The following is a 14,471-nucleotide window of genomic DNA, read 5'->3' as shown; positions in this document are numbered from 1 at the left end:
AACGGCAGCGTCCCAAACGTTGGGTTTGATGGAGGAAGGCGGGAGAAAGCGCCTCCAGTGACCCGAGGAATGTTGTAGCAAAAGCGCGCTGGGAGATGAGAAGCATTCTTTCTGCAGAGTGCGTGTGCGATATGCAGCCTGAACAGAAATTGGAAAGACATTCAATTTCACAATAGAGGAGAGGGGCCAAAGACAATAAGATTGAAAAATATTTTCCCACAAGGCATCAAATAATTAATGGCATTTTTGAGTGAATGCAACTGCTGCTACTTCACTGCAAATAAATGGAGAACTTTTAGATTTCTCAGACTTTGGACCCAAATGTATCAAGTTGCCAAAGTGAGGTCAATATTACAGAGTTCAACGCTGTTAGTCAACATAGTCCAAGGTGGATTCCATGCTGTAGTGCACTAGATAATAAGGACACCGATGTCAGACTCCTATTTATTGACTACAGCTCAACCTTCAATACCATTATTTCCCCAAAGTTCATCTCCAAACTCCATGGCCTGGACCTCGGCTCCTCTCTCTGTGACCGGATCCTGAACTTCCTAACTCACAGCCCACAATCAGTAAGGATAGGCAACACCACCTCCTCCACGGTCATCCTCAACACCGGTGCCCCACAAGGCTGTGTTCTCAGCCCCCTGCTATACTCCTTATACACCTATCATTGTGGCCAAATTCCTCTTCAATTCGATTCTCAGGTTTGCTGACGACATCACTGTAATGGGTCAGATCTCAAACAGCGATGAGACAGAGTACAGGAATGTGATAGAGAATCTGGTGAACTGGTGCAGCAACAATAATCTCTCCCTCAATGTCAAAACAAAGGAGATTGTCATCGACTTCAGGAAGCGTAAATGAGAACATGCCCCTGTCTACATCAACGGGGATGAAGTTGAAAGGATCAAAAGCTTCATGTTTTTAGGTGTCCAGATCACCAACAACCTGTCCTGGTCCCCCCCATGCCGACACTATAGTTAAGAAAGCCCCACCAATGCCTCTACTTTCTCAGAAGACTAAGGAAACTTGGCATGTCAGCTACGACTCTCACCAACTTTTACAGATGCCTCATAGAAAGCATCCTTTCTGGTTGTATCACAGCTTGGTATGGGCTCCTGCTCTGCCCAAAACCACAAGAAACTACAAAAGGCCATGAATATAACCCAATCCATCACACAAACCAGCCTCCCATCCATTGACTCTGTCTATACTTCTCGCTGCCTGGCAAAGCAGCCAGCATAGTTAAGGAGCCTCTACGCACCCCGGACATTCTCTCTTCCACCTTCTTCCAATGGGAAAAATACAAAAGTCTGAGGTCTTGTACCGGCCGACTCAAGAACAGATTCTTCCCTGCTGCTGTCAGACTTTTGAATAGACTTACCTTGCATTAAGTTGATCTTTCTCTGCACCCTTGCTATGACTATAACACTACATTCTGCACTCTCTCCTTTCCTTCTCTATGAATGGTATGCTTTGTCTGTATAGCGCACAATACTTTTCACTGTATGTTAATACATGTGACAATAATAAATCAAATCAAATCAAAGGGTTAATATGAAATATATAAATATGTAATCTACCTCATTAGATCACATGATAATACAATATGTTCACAGATAGTTCCATGTTGAGCCTCGTGTTAAGCCTTGAATGTAAGTAGCCAGTGTAATGTTCACAAAAAAGTAACGTTTATCTTGCCTTTAACATTCTCTATCAATCCCGATTTATGTGAAGTTACAGGTATTGGATTGGGGTGGGCACAATAAGCAGTCTCACAACACCAGGTTTATTTGCTAGCACAAGCTTTTGGAGCACCGCTCCTTCATCAGGTGAGCGCATCCCGATTTAGGGCAATCTCATCCAAAATCCACCAACTGCATCTAAGGCCCACAGCAATGAGAGCAGAGACACTAACAACAAAAGTATTGGTAAATCTTTCACTGTCAACAGTTACAAACACCGCTCTGGCTGCTTTGGAGTTGCCTTTTTGTAGATCCTCCAGAGGTGAGGTTAGACATTAAGGCAGCTTTTGACTAAATATGGAACCACAGAGCCCTAGCAAAACTGGAGTCAGTGGGAATCGGGGGAATACTCTCTGTTGGCCGGAGTCATACCTGGCACATAGGATGATGGCTGTTGTGGTTGGAGGTTGATCATCTCAGTTCCATGACATCTCTGCAGGAGTCTCTCAGGGCAGTGTCCTTGGCCCAACCATCTTTAGCTCCTTCATCAATAACCTTCCTCCCATCATAAGGTCAGAAGTGGGGATGTTCGCTGATGATTACACAATGTTCAGCACCATTCACCACTCCTCAGATACTGAAACAGCCCATGTTCAAATGCAACAAGGTCTGGACAATATCCAGGTTTGGGCAAGCAGCAAGTAATACTCACAGCACACAATGACCATCTCCAACAGGAGAGGATCTCACCATTTCCCCATGAGGCTGAATGGCATTACCATTGCTGAATCCCCCACTATCAACATCCTGGGGGTTACCATTGACCAGAAAATGAACTGGACTAGCCATATACATACTGTGGCTACCAGAGCAGGTCAGAGGCTGGGAATCCTGCAGTGAGTATCTCACCTCCTGACTCCCCCAAGCCTGTCCACCATCTACAAGGTACAAGTCAGGAGTGTGAGGGAATACTCCCCACTTGCCTGGATGGGTGCAGCTCCAACAACACTCAAGAAACTCGACACCATCCAGGATAAAGCAGCCCCACTGGATTGGCACCCCATCTACAAACGTTCACTCACTTCACTACCAACGCACAGTGGAAGCCGTGTGTACCATCTACAAGATGCACTGCCAGAATTCACCAAGTTCCTTAGAACATAGAACATTACAGCGCAGAACAGGCACTTCGGCCCACGATGTTGTGCCGACCAGTTAAAAAACAATGACCCTCTAACCTAAACCAATCCCTTTCCATCCATAAACCTATCCACGGATCTCTTAAAATCCTCCAAACTAGGCACATTTACAATGGCAGCAGGCAGGGCATTCCAATCCCTCACCACCCTCTGGGTAAAGAACCTACCCCTGACATCCGTCCTATAACTACCACCCCTTAATTTAAAGCTATGTCCCCTCATGCTAGCTTTCTCCATCTGAGGAAAAAGGCTATCATTGTCCACCCTATCTAAACCTCTAATCATCTTATATGTTTCAATAAGGTCCCCTCTTAGCCGCCTTCTTTCTAACGAAAACAACCCCAAATCCCTCAGTCTCTCCTCATAGGACCTTCCCACCATACCAGGCAACATCCTGGTAAACCTCCTCTGCACCCTCTCCAATGCCTCCACATCCTTCCTATAATGTGGGGACCAGAACTGCACACAGTACTCCAAGTGCGGACACACCAGAGTTTTGTACAGTTGCAACATGACATTGCGGCTCCTAAATTCAATCCCCCTACCAATAAACGCCAAGACACCGTATGCCTTCCTAACTACCTTATCTACTTGATTCCCAACTTTCAGGGATCTATGTACACATACACCTAGATCCCTCTGTTCATCAACACTATTCAGAGTCCTACTGTTAGCCCGGTACTCTACACATCTGTTATTCCTGCCAAAGTGAATTACCTCACACTTTTCTGCATTAAACTCCATCTGCCACCTCTCGGCCCAGCTCTGCAACTTGTCCAAGTCTCTCTATAAACCATGATACCCCTCTTCACTATCTACCACTCCTCCGACTTTGGTGTCATCAGCAAATTTACTGATCCACCCAACTATACCCTCATCCAGATCATTTATAAAAATTACAAACAGCAGTGACCCCAAAACAGATCCCTGAGACACACCACTTGTAACCGAACTCCATGACGAATACTTTCCATCAACCACCACCCTCTGTCTCCTATCTGCTAGCCAATTCCTGATCCAATTAACTAAATCACCCTCAATCCCATATATCTGCATTTTCTGCAGAAGCCTTCCATGGCGAACCTTATCAAACGCCTTACTAAAATCCATATATACCACGTCAACTGCCTTACCCCCATCCACCTCTTTGGTCACTTTCTCAAAAAACTCAATAAGGTTAGTAAGGCACGACCTACCCGCCACAAAACCATGCTGACTATCTCCAATCAATACATTACTCTCTAAATAACTATAAATCCTATCCCTAATAATTTTTTCTAAAACCTTGCCCACAACAGAAGTAAGACTCACCGGTCTATAATTCCTGGGGAAGTCTCTGTTCCCCTTCTTAAACAATGGGACAACATTCGCTGTCCTCCAGTCTTCTGGCACTATACCTGTGACTAACGACGACCTGAAGATCAGAGCCAGAGGCTCTGCAATCGCCTCTCTTGCCTCCCAGAGAATCCTAGGGTAAATCCCGTCCGGCCCAGGGGACTTATCTATTTTCAAAGCCTCAAGAATATCTAGCACATCCTCCTTATCAACTGCAATACTGTCCAGTTTACAACCCTGTAACCCAGTGTTCTCCACAGCTATATTTATGTCTCCCTGCGTGAATACCGAAGAGAAATATTGGTTCAATGCCTCTCCAATCTCTTCTGGTTCCACACATAACTTCCCACTGCTGTCTGTAACTGGCCCTAATCTTGCCCTAACCACTCTTCTGTTCTTAACATATCTATAGAACACCTCAGGATTCTCCTTAATCCTATCAGCCAAAGTCTTCTTGTTTCCTCTTTTAGCTCTTCTTAACTCACTCTTTAACTCCCTCCCAGCCAATCTAAAGCTTTCCAGTGCACTACCTGAGCCCTCAAGTCTCATCCTGACATAAGCCTCCTTTTTCCTTTTAACCAGCGAAACAGCTTTTTTAGTGCACCACGGTTCCCTTGCTCGACCATTTCCTCCTTGCCTGACAGGGACATACACATCAAGGACTCGCAGTAGCTGCTCCTTGAAAAAACTCCACATTTCGGACGTTCCCAGCCCCTGTAGTCTCCTAGTCCAACCTATGCCTTGGGCAGCACCTTCCAAATCCATGACCACTGCCATCTAGAAGGACAAAAACAGCTGATAGATGGGAATGGCATGACCTGGAGGTTCCTATTGCAGTGTGAGGTATTAGAATGAGGGAACCTTGTATCACCAGGGTGTTGTATTGAGGGAAGGATAATATTCTATACAATAAGCTCAGAGCAGGTACAGGTCAAGTCCCACCGACTCCCAATCTCACCCGAGAGGTTCTTGTCCATATGCTTCCTCCTGACAGACCCCTGGAGACCCTGTGACTCATGAATGCCCTACCACAGCAATACAACACAATTAACTTTGGCAGGGCCAGAGGAGCTGGACACATCTTGAAAACATCATTGTTTCTGGCTGATTAACAGTTGGAAGAAGTGAATGTGTTTATGTTTCTAAGTGAGTTCAAGGCCATTCTGCACCATTCAAGTTGGAGTCAATGGATTTTTTTTAATTGTTCTGTTCCTCAGAAGTTGAGAAACACTGAGTAATGACAGGAATAGATCCACCCTCACCAATAACATCTTCAATCATAAACATCCTTACAATCACAGAATGAGGCAGGGCCGAGGGAAGACTTCTTCCAACGATGCCAGTCTTTGACATCAGTTGCCATCCCCTGCCCTTTCCCCAGTGCCCTCATAAATCTGTCTCCTTTTAAACAAATCCATTTGGAAAGTTCCAATTATAGCAAAGGCTAATGAATCACCCAGGAATTTAAATCGAGCCATAACCCAGCTGTCCAGCAGCGAGAGTGGGAACTGACTGCAGAGCTGTCATCGGAGGCAGAGCGATTGTGGGTGTCACTGGCCAGGTCAGTATTTGTTGTCCAATTAATGAGAATATAAGAACATAAGAACTAGGAGCAGGAGTCGGCCATCTGGCCCCTCGAGCCTGCTCCGCCATTCAATAAGATCATGGCTGATCTTTTCATGGACTCATCTCCACTCACCCACCCACTCACCATAACCCTTAATTCCCTTACTGTTCAAAAATATATCTATCCTTGCCTTAAAGTTATGCGGTAACTGGACATCAATAGACTAGCTGAATCATAGAGTCTCCACAGGGCAGAAGGAGGCCATTCAGCCCATCAAGTCTGCACCGACTGTCTGACAGGGCACCTTATCCTGGCCATATTCCCCCAACCCCACATATTTACCCCACTAATCCCTCTAACCCACACATCTTGGGACACTAAGGGGTAACTTAGCATGAACAATTTGCATAACCTGCGCATCTTTGGGAGGAAACCCACACAGACACAGGGAAAATGTGCAGACTCCATATAGACAGTCACCCAAGGCTGAAATTGAATCTGCAGGTAGAATTAGACTCATCGAACCCTACAGTGCAGAAAGAGGCCCTTCAGCCCATCGAGTCTGCACCGAACACAATCCCACCCAGGCCCTACCCCCATATCCCTACATATTATACCCACTAATCCCTCTAACCTACACATCCCTGGACACTAAGGGGCAATTTCTTAGCACGGCCAATCAACCTAACCCGCACATCTTTGGACTGGGAGGAAACCGGAGCACCCGGAGGAAACCCACGCAGACACGGGGAGAATGTGCAAACTCCACACAGACAGTGACCCGAGCTGGGAATCGAACTCAGGACCCTGGAGCTGTGAAGCAGCAGTGCTAACCACTGTGCTACCATGCCACCCTCTGTAATTTATTACAGAAAACTATGAGGTGATGCATTCTTACAGAAGGGATTGGAAGAGGCAATAAAAACTTAATGGCAAGATAAAAGCAAAACACTGAGGATGCTGGAATCAGAAACAAAAACCAAAAATGCTGGAGAGTCTCAGCGGGTCTTCCGGTGTCCGTGGGGAGAGAGTGGAGCCGACGTTTCGAATCTGGATGACCCTATATGAAGAGGGGAACGTTGGCTCTGTTCTCTCCCCACGGATGCCGTCAGACCTGCTGAGATTTTCCAGCATAGACTTAGTGGCACTGTTCCATAGTGTGTTCAGTGTTAAAATCCTAGAGGTGCCTGTGCATCAATCTCAGGGGTTGGCAAAACAGCAAGAGAGTGATTAACAAAGCAAAGGGCATCTCAGACTTTGAAAATAGAGGCACTGATTAACAAAGTAAAAAAGTTATGCTAAACATTCATGAAGCTTTAGTTAGAGTATTGTGTCCAGTTCTGTACCCTACACTTTGGGAAGGACATAAGGGGTACTTGTGAGGCTGCTGAGAGATTTACCAGAATGGTTGCAGCGATGAGGGGTTTTAGCCATACAGTTAGATTGGAGGCTGTTCAGGGGAGGTTCACTAGATTGATTCCAGAGATGAGGGGTTTGTCGTATATAGAGAGATTGAACAGTGTAGGCCAATACTCTCTGGAATTTAGAAGAATGAGGTGAGATCAAATTGAGGTATTCAAGATGATAAAAGGTCTGGATAAAGTAGACATGGAGCGGCTGCTTCCTCTTGTGGGACATCCTAGGACAGGAGGCCATAGTCTGAGGATAAGGGGCAGCAAATTCAAACCAGAGCTGGGGAGAAACTACTTCTCCCAAAGGGTTGTGAAGCTGTGGAACTCACGCCCCCAAAGAACGGTGGATGCTGGGACAGTGAGTAAATTTACGGAGGAGTTAGACAGATTTTTAATTGGGAATGGGTTGAAGGGTTATGGGGAGAAGGCAGGAAAATGGGGATGAGGAGCATCTCAGCATCGTGGAGCAGACTTGATGGGCCGAATGGCTTCATTCTACTCCTAATGAACTTATTGTTCTCCCAAAGTGAAGCAGACAGTTGCCCCAGATCCAATGGCAGGAATTTGCATGTCACAGAATCACAGAATCGTTACATTGCAGCAGAAGGCCATTTGGCCCATCAAGTCTGCACTGGCTCTCTGAAGGAGCATTCAACCTCATCCCTCCCACAGACTGCAATCAGAAAGGATAGTTGTCTTCATAAATGTACAAGGAGTATTATCTTACTATACTCCTTCTACATTTATGACTGTGTGGCCGAATTCCACTCCAACTCCATTTTCAAATGTGCTGATGACACCACTGTAGTGGGTCAGATCTCAAACAAAGAGGAGATGGAGTACAGGAAAAAGGTAAATTCTAGTGAAATGGTGCGATGACAAAAATCTCTCCCTCAATGTCAGTAAAACAAAGGAGATAGTCATCAACTTCAGGAAGTGTAGTGGAGAACACGCCCCCTACCTACATGGAGAGTGTTCATCATGCTGAGGGCACAGGGGTTAGCACTGCTGTCTCATCACGCCAGGGACCTGGTTGGACTCCCAGATTGGGTCACTGTCTGCGTGGAGTTTGCACGTTCTCCCCGTGTCTGCGTGGGTTTCCTCCACGTGCTCAGTTTCCTCCTACAGCCCGAGACACACGCTGCTTCGCTGCATTGGCCATGCTAAATTCTCCCTCTGTGTATCCGAGCACATGCTCCCCGTGTCTTCATGGGTTTCCTCCGGATGCTCCGGTTTCCTCCCATAGTCTGAAAGGCGTGTTGGTTAGGTCCATTGACCCGAGCGAGCGCCAGAATGTGGCAACTAGGGGAATTTCACAGTAACTTCATTGCAGTGTTAATGTAAGCCTACTTGTAACACCAGTAAATAAACTTTAGCCTTGTGCCTTGTAGATGTGGACTGACTTTGGGAAATACTGATCATTTTTAGCTCGCCTGCCTTGAAGGATTGGACCAATCCCCTTTCTGGCATTGTTTATGATTTGATTTGACATTGACACAGCGTAGGACGGATTTCGAAAGCCACTCTGCCTTTTTCACCTCTCAGTGCTGCGTTCTGTTGAAAGATTTTGGATATTTTGCTCTTAGCAGGAGATCTGTCTTGCGGCAACGTTCCTTTCTCAGATTAACCTTTACAGGATTACGCACACTGGCACTGAGCTACCACACATCTCTGCAGTGTGACAGCGTTATTACAAATCTCCCTACGCATTAGGACAGCTGTTGGAGTGTCTGAGTGAGTGTGTAAGTACAGCAAGTCATCAGGAAAGCTATCAGATGAAGGGTGGACCAGAGTCGAAACGTTGGCTGTGTTCTCTCTCCACGGACGCCGTCAGACCTGCTGAGATTTTCCAGCATTTTCTGTTTTGTTGTAACAGGGTGTTATTGTTTATTGTGAGGTGGGTTGATAATAAGAGCAAGAAGGTTTCACTTCATTCGTACAGGGCACTGTTGAGAGTACTTCTGGGGAATTGTTCTCAGTATCAGGTCTCCTTACTTAAGGAAGGAAGTGCAACTATTAGGAGCAGTTCAGAGAACATTTACAAAACTAATTCCAGGAATTAGTGAATTGTTGTATGAGGGAATGTGGAAGGCATTAGGATCGTATCCATTGGAGTTCAGAAGAGTAAGAGGCGACTTGATTAAGACGTTTAAAAATCCCAAGGGATATTGACGGGGTGGACGTGAAGAGGATGTTTCCTCTTGTGGAAGAGCTTAGAACTAGGGGTCGTTGTTTGAAAATAAAGGGTCACTAATTTGACAGAGATGAGAAGAGGGTCATGGGTTCCTGGCTAAAAAGGCAGTGGAGGCAGAATCGTTGAATGTTTTTAAGGCAGAGCGAGATAGATTCTGGATTACCGAGGGGGGGACAGCGAGAGGTTATCGGAAGTGGCAGGAATGTGGGGTTGAGCCATGATCTCATTGAACGGGGGCTCAAGTGGCCTACTCCTGTCCCCAGTTTACGTGTTGGTATTTTGTGGAGTTAACCTTTTACATTTCAGACGAGCAAAAATGAGTTCAAATGTGTCTCCACCAGAGAGTGTTTGCTAAAAGGTGCCTCTGAGCCTCCAGGGGATAACACGAGTTACATCAGCAGTAAGTTCCCACTTCCCCTTTTTTTACTGGTATTGCATCATCCAGACTGTTAAACGCAGATCATTATAGATGACGGAAATCTCCTTGTGAGCGGTTTGGAAAGTTCAGCGTGAACTGTCACAAGGAAAGGGCTGGGTCACGGTAAAGTTACTACTTGAGGAAGCAGTTCTCAGCCTGGTGCTGAGACCTGTCTCCGAGGTCTGGAGGAAACAGGCTAAATGCACTCAGTAAAACTTCCTGTGGCGGTTTTATTCTGACAAGTCTCTGAGGTGAGGAGATCTGCAGTTAGTAATTCTCAAACACAGCAGGCTGTGTTTACATCTGTTTACAACTGAGAAAGCAGTTTGAGAACATTCTCCCCCCCCCACCCCGCTAATTCCGACTCTCCTCTCCCCATGCACCCTCTTCTCCCCGTGCACCCTCTTCTCCCCATGCACCCTCTCTCCCCATGCACCCACTCTCCCTGTGCACCCACTCTCCCCGTGCATCCACGCTCTCCGTGCACCCTCTTCTCCCCATGCACCCACTCTCCCCGTGCACCCATTCTCCCCATGCACCCTCCTCTCCCCGCGCACCCACTCTCCCCGTCTACCCAGCCCTCCCTGTGCACCCAGCTCTCCCTGTACACCCTCCTCTCTCCATGCACCCTCCTCTCCCCGTGCACCATCCTCTCCCCGTGCACCCAGCTCTCCCCGTGCACCCTCCTCTCCTTGTGCACCCAGCTCTCCCCGTGCACCCAGCCCTCCCCATGCACCCAGCTCTCCCCGTGCACCCAGCTCTCCCCATGCACCCAGCTCTCCCCGTGTACCCAGCTCTCCCCGTGCACCCAGCTCTCCCCCTGCACCCAGCTCTCCCCGTGCACCCAGCTCTCCCCGTGTACCCAGCTCTCCCTGTGCACCCAGCTCTCCCCGTGCACCATCCTCTCCCCGTGCACCCAGCTCTCCCCGTGCACCCTCTTCTCCTTGTGCACCCAGCTCTCCCCGTGCACCCAGCTCTCCCCTTGCACCCAGCTCTCCCCATGCACCCAGCTCTCCCTGTGCACACAATGATTCTCTGGTTCTATGAGAAAGGAGACAAGGAGCAAGAAAGACTGGGGCAGAAACTTACACAAAAATTGATGGGGAGAGCTGGGTGCATGAGGAGAGCTGGGTGCACGGGGAGAAGGAGGCCATTTGGCCTATCACGTCTGCACTGACTCTCCAACAGAGCACCTTACTCAGACCCTAGCTCTATAATCCCTGTAATGTATTTACTCCATTACTCTTTCTTAACCTACACATTTTTGGATACTGAGAGAGAATTTTACATTACCAATGCACCCTAACCTGCACATCTTTCAGACTGTGGGAGAAAACCAGAGCACTCAGAGGAAACCCGCGCAGACATGGGGAGAATGTGCAGACTTCACACAGACAGTGATCCAAGCTGGGGATTGAACCCAGGTCCCTGGCACTGTGAGACAGCAGTGCTAACCACTGTACCACTATGACCAGGTCCCTGGTGCAATGAGGCAGCAGTGTTAACCACTGTACCACTGTGACCGGGTCCCTGGCACTGTGAGGCAGCAGTGTTAACCACTGTACCACTGTGACCAGGTCCCTGGCACTGTGAGGCAGCAGTGTTAACCACTGTGCCATCTACATTCTTTCTCTCTCCTAGTTCTTCCATCATGTTTGACTTCAGCCAAAAAGAAGGCGTACGGTGTTTTGGCGTTTATTGGTAGGGGGATTGAATTTAGGAGTCGCAGCGTCATGTTGCAACTGTACACAACTCTGGTGCGGCCGCACTTGGAGTACTGTGTGCAGTTCTGGTCCCCACATTATAGGAAGGAAGTGGAGGCTTTGGAGAGGGTGCAGAGGAGGTTTACCAGGATGTTGCCTGGTATGGAGGGGAGGTCCTATGAGGAGAGACTGAGGGATTTGGGGTTGTTTTCGTTAGAAAGAAGGCGGCTAAGAGGGGATCTTATTGAAACATATAAGATGATTTGAGGTTTAGATAGGGTGGATAGTGATAGCCTTTTTCCTCGGATGGAGAAAGCTAGCACGAGGGGGCATGGCTTTAAATTAAGTGGTGGTAGTTATAGGACGGATGTCAGGGGTAGGTTCTTTACCCAGAGGGTGGTGAGGGATTGGAATGCCCTGCCTGCTGCGGTTGTAAATGCGCCTAGTTTGGGGGCGTTTAAGAGATCTGTGGATAGGTTTATGGACGAAAAGGGATTGGTTTAGGTTAGTGGGTCATTGTTTTTTAACTGGTCGGCGCAACATCGTGGTCCGAAGGGCCTGTTCCGCGCTGTAATGTTCTATGTTCTATGTTCAGCCTGTCTGGTCTGAGTGTGTTTTATTTAATCTCTGCCCCATCCCCAGTCACACACTCCCTCTCTGCCCATTCACACATTCTGCCACCTATATGACACAAGGCAGGTTTGTTCTGCCTGTCCTTCACTGCTCCCTCAGACTGTCCTCCCAGGGAACCCAGACATGCCAATATTCAGACAATCATCGTAACAGCATGGAAAGAGCCCATTCAGCCCATTGACTGGCACCAGCTCTCTTGAAGAGTTATTCCTTGACCGCCCCCACCCCCCCCCCCCCCCTTTCACTGTCTGGGGTTGAAGCTTTCTGAATAGCGCCCACAGGGCTAGTCTAATAGTATCTTCTGAGGCATCGATATTCCTTACTGCCTCCCAGCTGTGTCTCCCTCACCCACTCACTCAATGTGCTCAAGAGGATGCGTTTTACGAACCTCCTTCACATCTACCCACCTCGTCCCACCCGGACCCTGCCACCATTCACTGACCATGTCACCTGGTATTTACCTCCCGAATGACCACTTGCTCCAGTACAATCCCTTTGCTGCCCGTGCGTGAGAGCAATGCCGTGGTTCTGACTCAGACCTGTTTGATTGGGGCTGAAAAGTTGACTCCCTCTTTGGTTAATTCTCCACAACCAGCCCTGCCCAAACCTCCCAAACGGCACTGCGACTGTTAGAATGCTAACTGTAACCTGAATGCTCGGGGGGATCTTATAGAGACGTATAAGATAATGAAGGGGATGGATAGGGTAGAGGTAGAGAGATTCTTCCCGCTTAGAAAGGACAGCAGGACTAGGGGGCACAGCCTCAAGATAAGGGGGGGCGCAGTTTAGAACAGAGTTGAGGAGGAACTTCTTCACTCAAAGGGTGGTGAATCTCTGGAATTCTCTGCCCGTTGAAGTGGTGGAGGCTGCCTCGCTAAATATATTAAAGACGCGGGTAGATAGGTTTTTGGTAGGCAAGGGAATTAAGGGTTATGGGGAGAAAGCGGGAAAGTGGAACTGAGCCACTTCAGATCAGCCATGATCTTATTGAATGGCGGGGCAGGATCGCAGGGCTAGATGGCCGACTCCTGCTCCTATTTCTTATGTTCTTATGTTCTTCTCACCTGTTTGCACTACGCCTGACCTTAATGGGGAGGCGGTGGCCCAGTGGCATTATCGCTGCACGATTAATCCAGAAACTCAGCCTATATTCTGGGGACCCGGGTTCAAATCCCACCCTCGGCAGATAGTGAAATTTGAGTTCAACAAAAAATATCTGGAATTAAGAATCTACTCTGACCGTGAACCCATTGTCGATTGTCGGAAAAACCTATCTGATTTGCTAATGTGCTTCAGCGAAGGAAATCTGCCCTCCTTACCCGGTCTGGCCTACCTGTGACTCCAGAGCCACAGCGATGTGGTTGACTCTCAACTGTCCTTGGGCAACTAGGGATGGGCAATAAACGCTGGCCCAGCCAGGGACCCCCACGTCCCAGGAATGAAATTAAAAAAGTCTTCCTCTACTCCCTGGCAGCTTCTCCTCTGATGAACCCTTGGCCCAAGACTCTTGTTTAGAGTCTTTCTGGTCTCTCCAGATCCTTGAGATATCTTTTCCCTTTTCCTCCCTCAGTCTCCACTTTGAGAAACTCTTCATTTCGCCCGCATTGCCTTTGCGTATTCAGACTGTTTGTCCAACATCCATATCCGAGTTTCCTCAACCTGAAGATGCTGAGGACAAAGCCATTGTCTTCATCTCACATCTCCAGCTCTGCACTCCCACCTTAAACCAAAGCTGCCTGTATGCAACTTCCAAATTGCCTTTGAGCTGAGAGCCTATAACCGCTGCCTCATAGACCTTCCATCTCCGTAAAACCATCTACCTCAGCTCTTCAACTGCTAATGCCATCACCGGCCGCACGGTGGCACAGTGGTGAGCACTGCGGCCTCACAGTGCCAGGGACCCGGGTTCGATTCCCGGCCTGGGTCACTGTGCGGAGTCTGCACGTTCTGCCCGTATGTATGGATTATATGTACAGCAGACACAAGTGCTCCGGTTTCCTCCCTCGGTGTACCCGAACAGGCACCGGAGTGTGGCGACTAGGGGATTTTCACAGTAACTTCATTGTGGTGTTAATGTAAGCCAACTTGTGACACGACTAAATAAACCCATCTTTTCATGGTTGACTATTCCAATGTTCACCAGGGCAACTCTTGTCACCCCCCCCCCCACAACTCTGCTGCCCCCACCCCCTTACCCTCCTCCTCCACCCCACACACCAACCACCACTGCCCCCCCCCCCACCCCCCCACCCCTGCCCCCCCGTCACCCCAACCCCCAGCCTCTGGACACCTCAGTTAATCCAAAATGGAATCACCAATAGT

Source organism: Carcharhinus amblyrhynchos, chromosome 5 (genome assembly GCF_965287045.1).
Source record: "Carcharhinus amblyrhynchos chromosome 5, sCarAmb.v2.hapA, whole genome shotgun sequence".
Taxonomy (NCBI): Eukaryota; Metazoa; Chordata; class Chondrichthyes; order Carcharhiniformes; family Carcharhinidae; genus Carcharhinus; species Carcharhinus amblyrhynchos.
Note: the sequence above shows the minus strand (reverse complement) of the source record.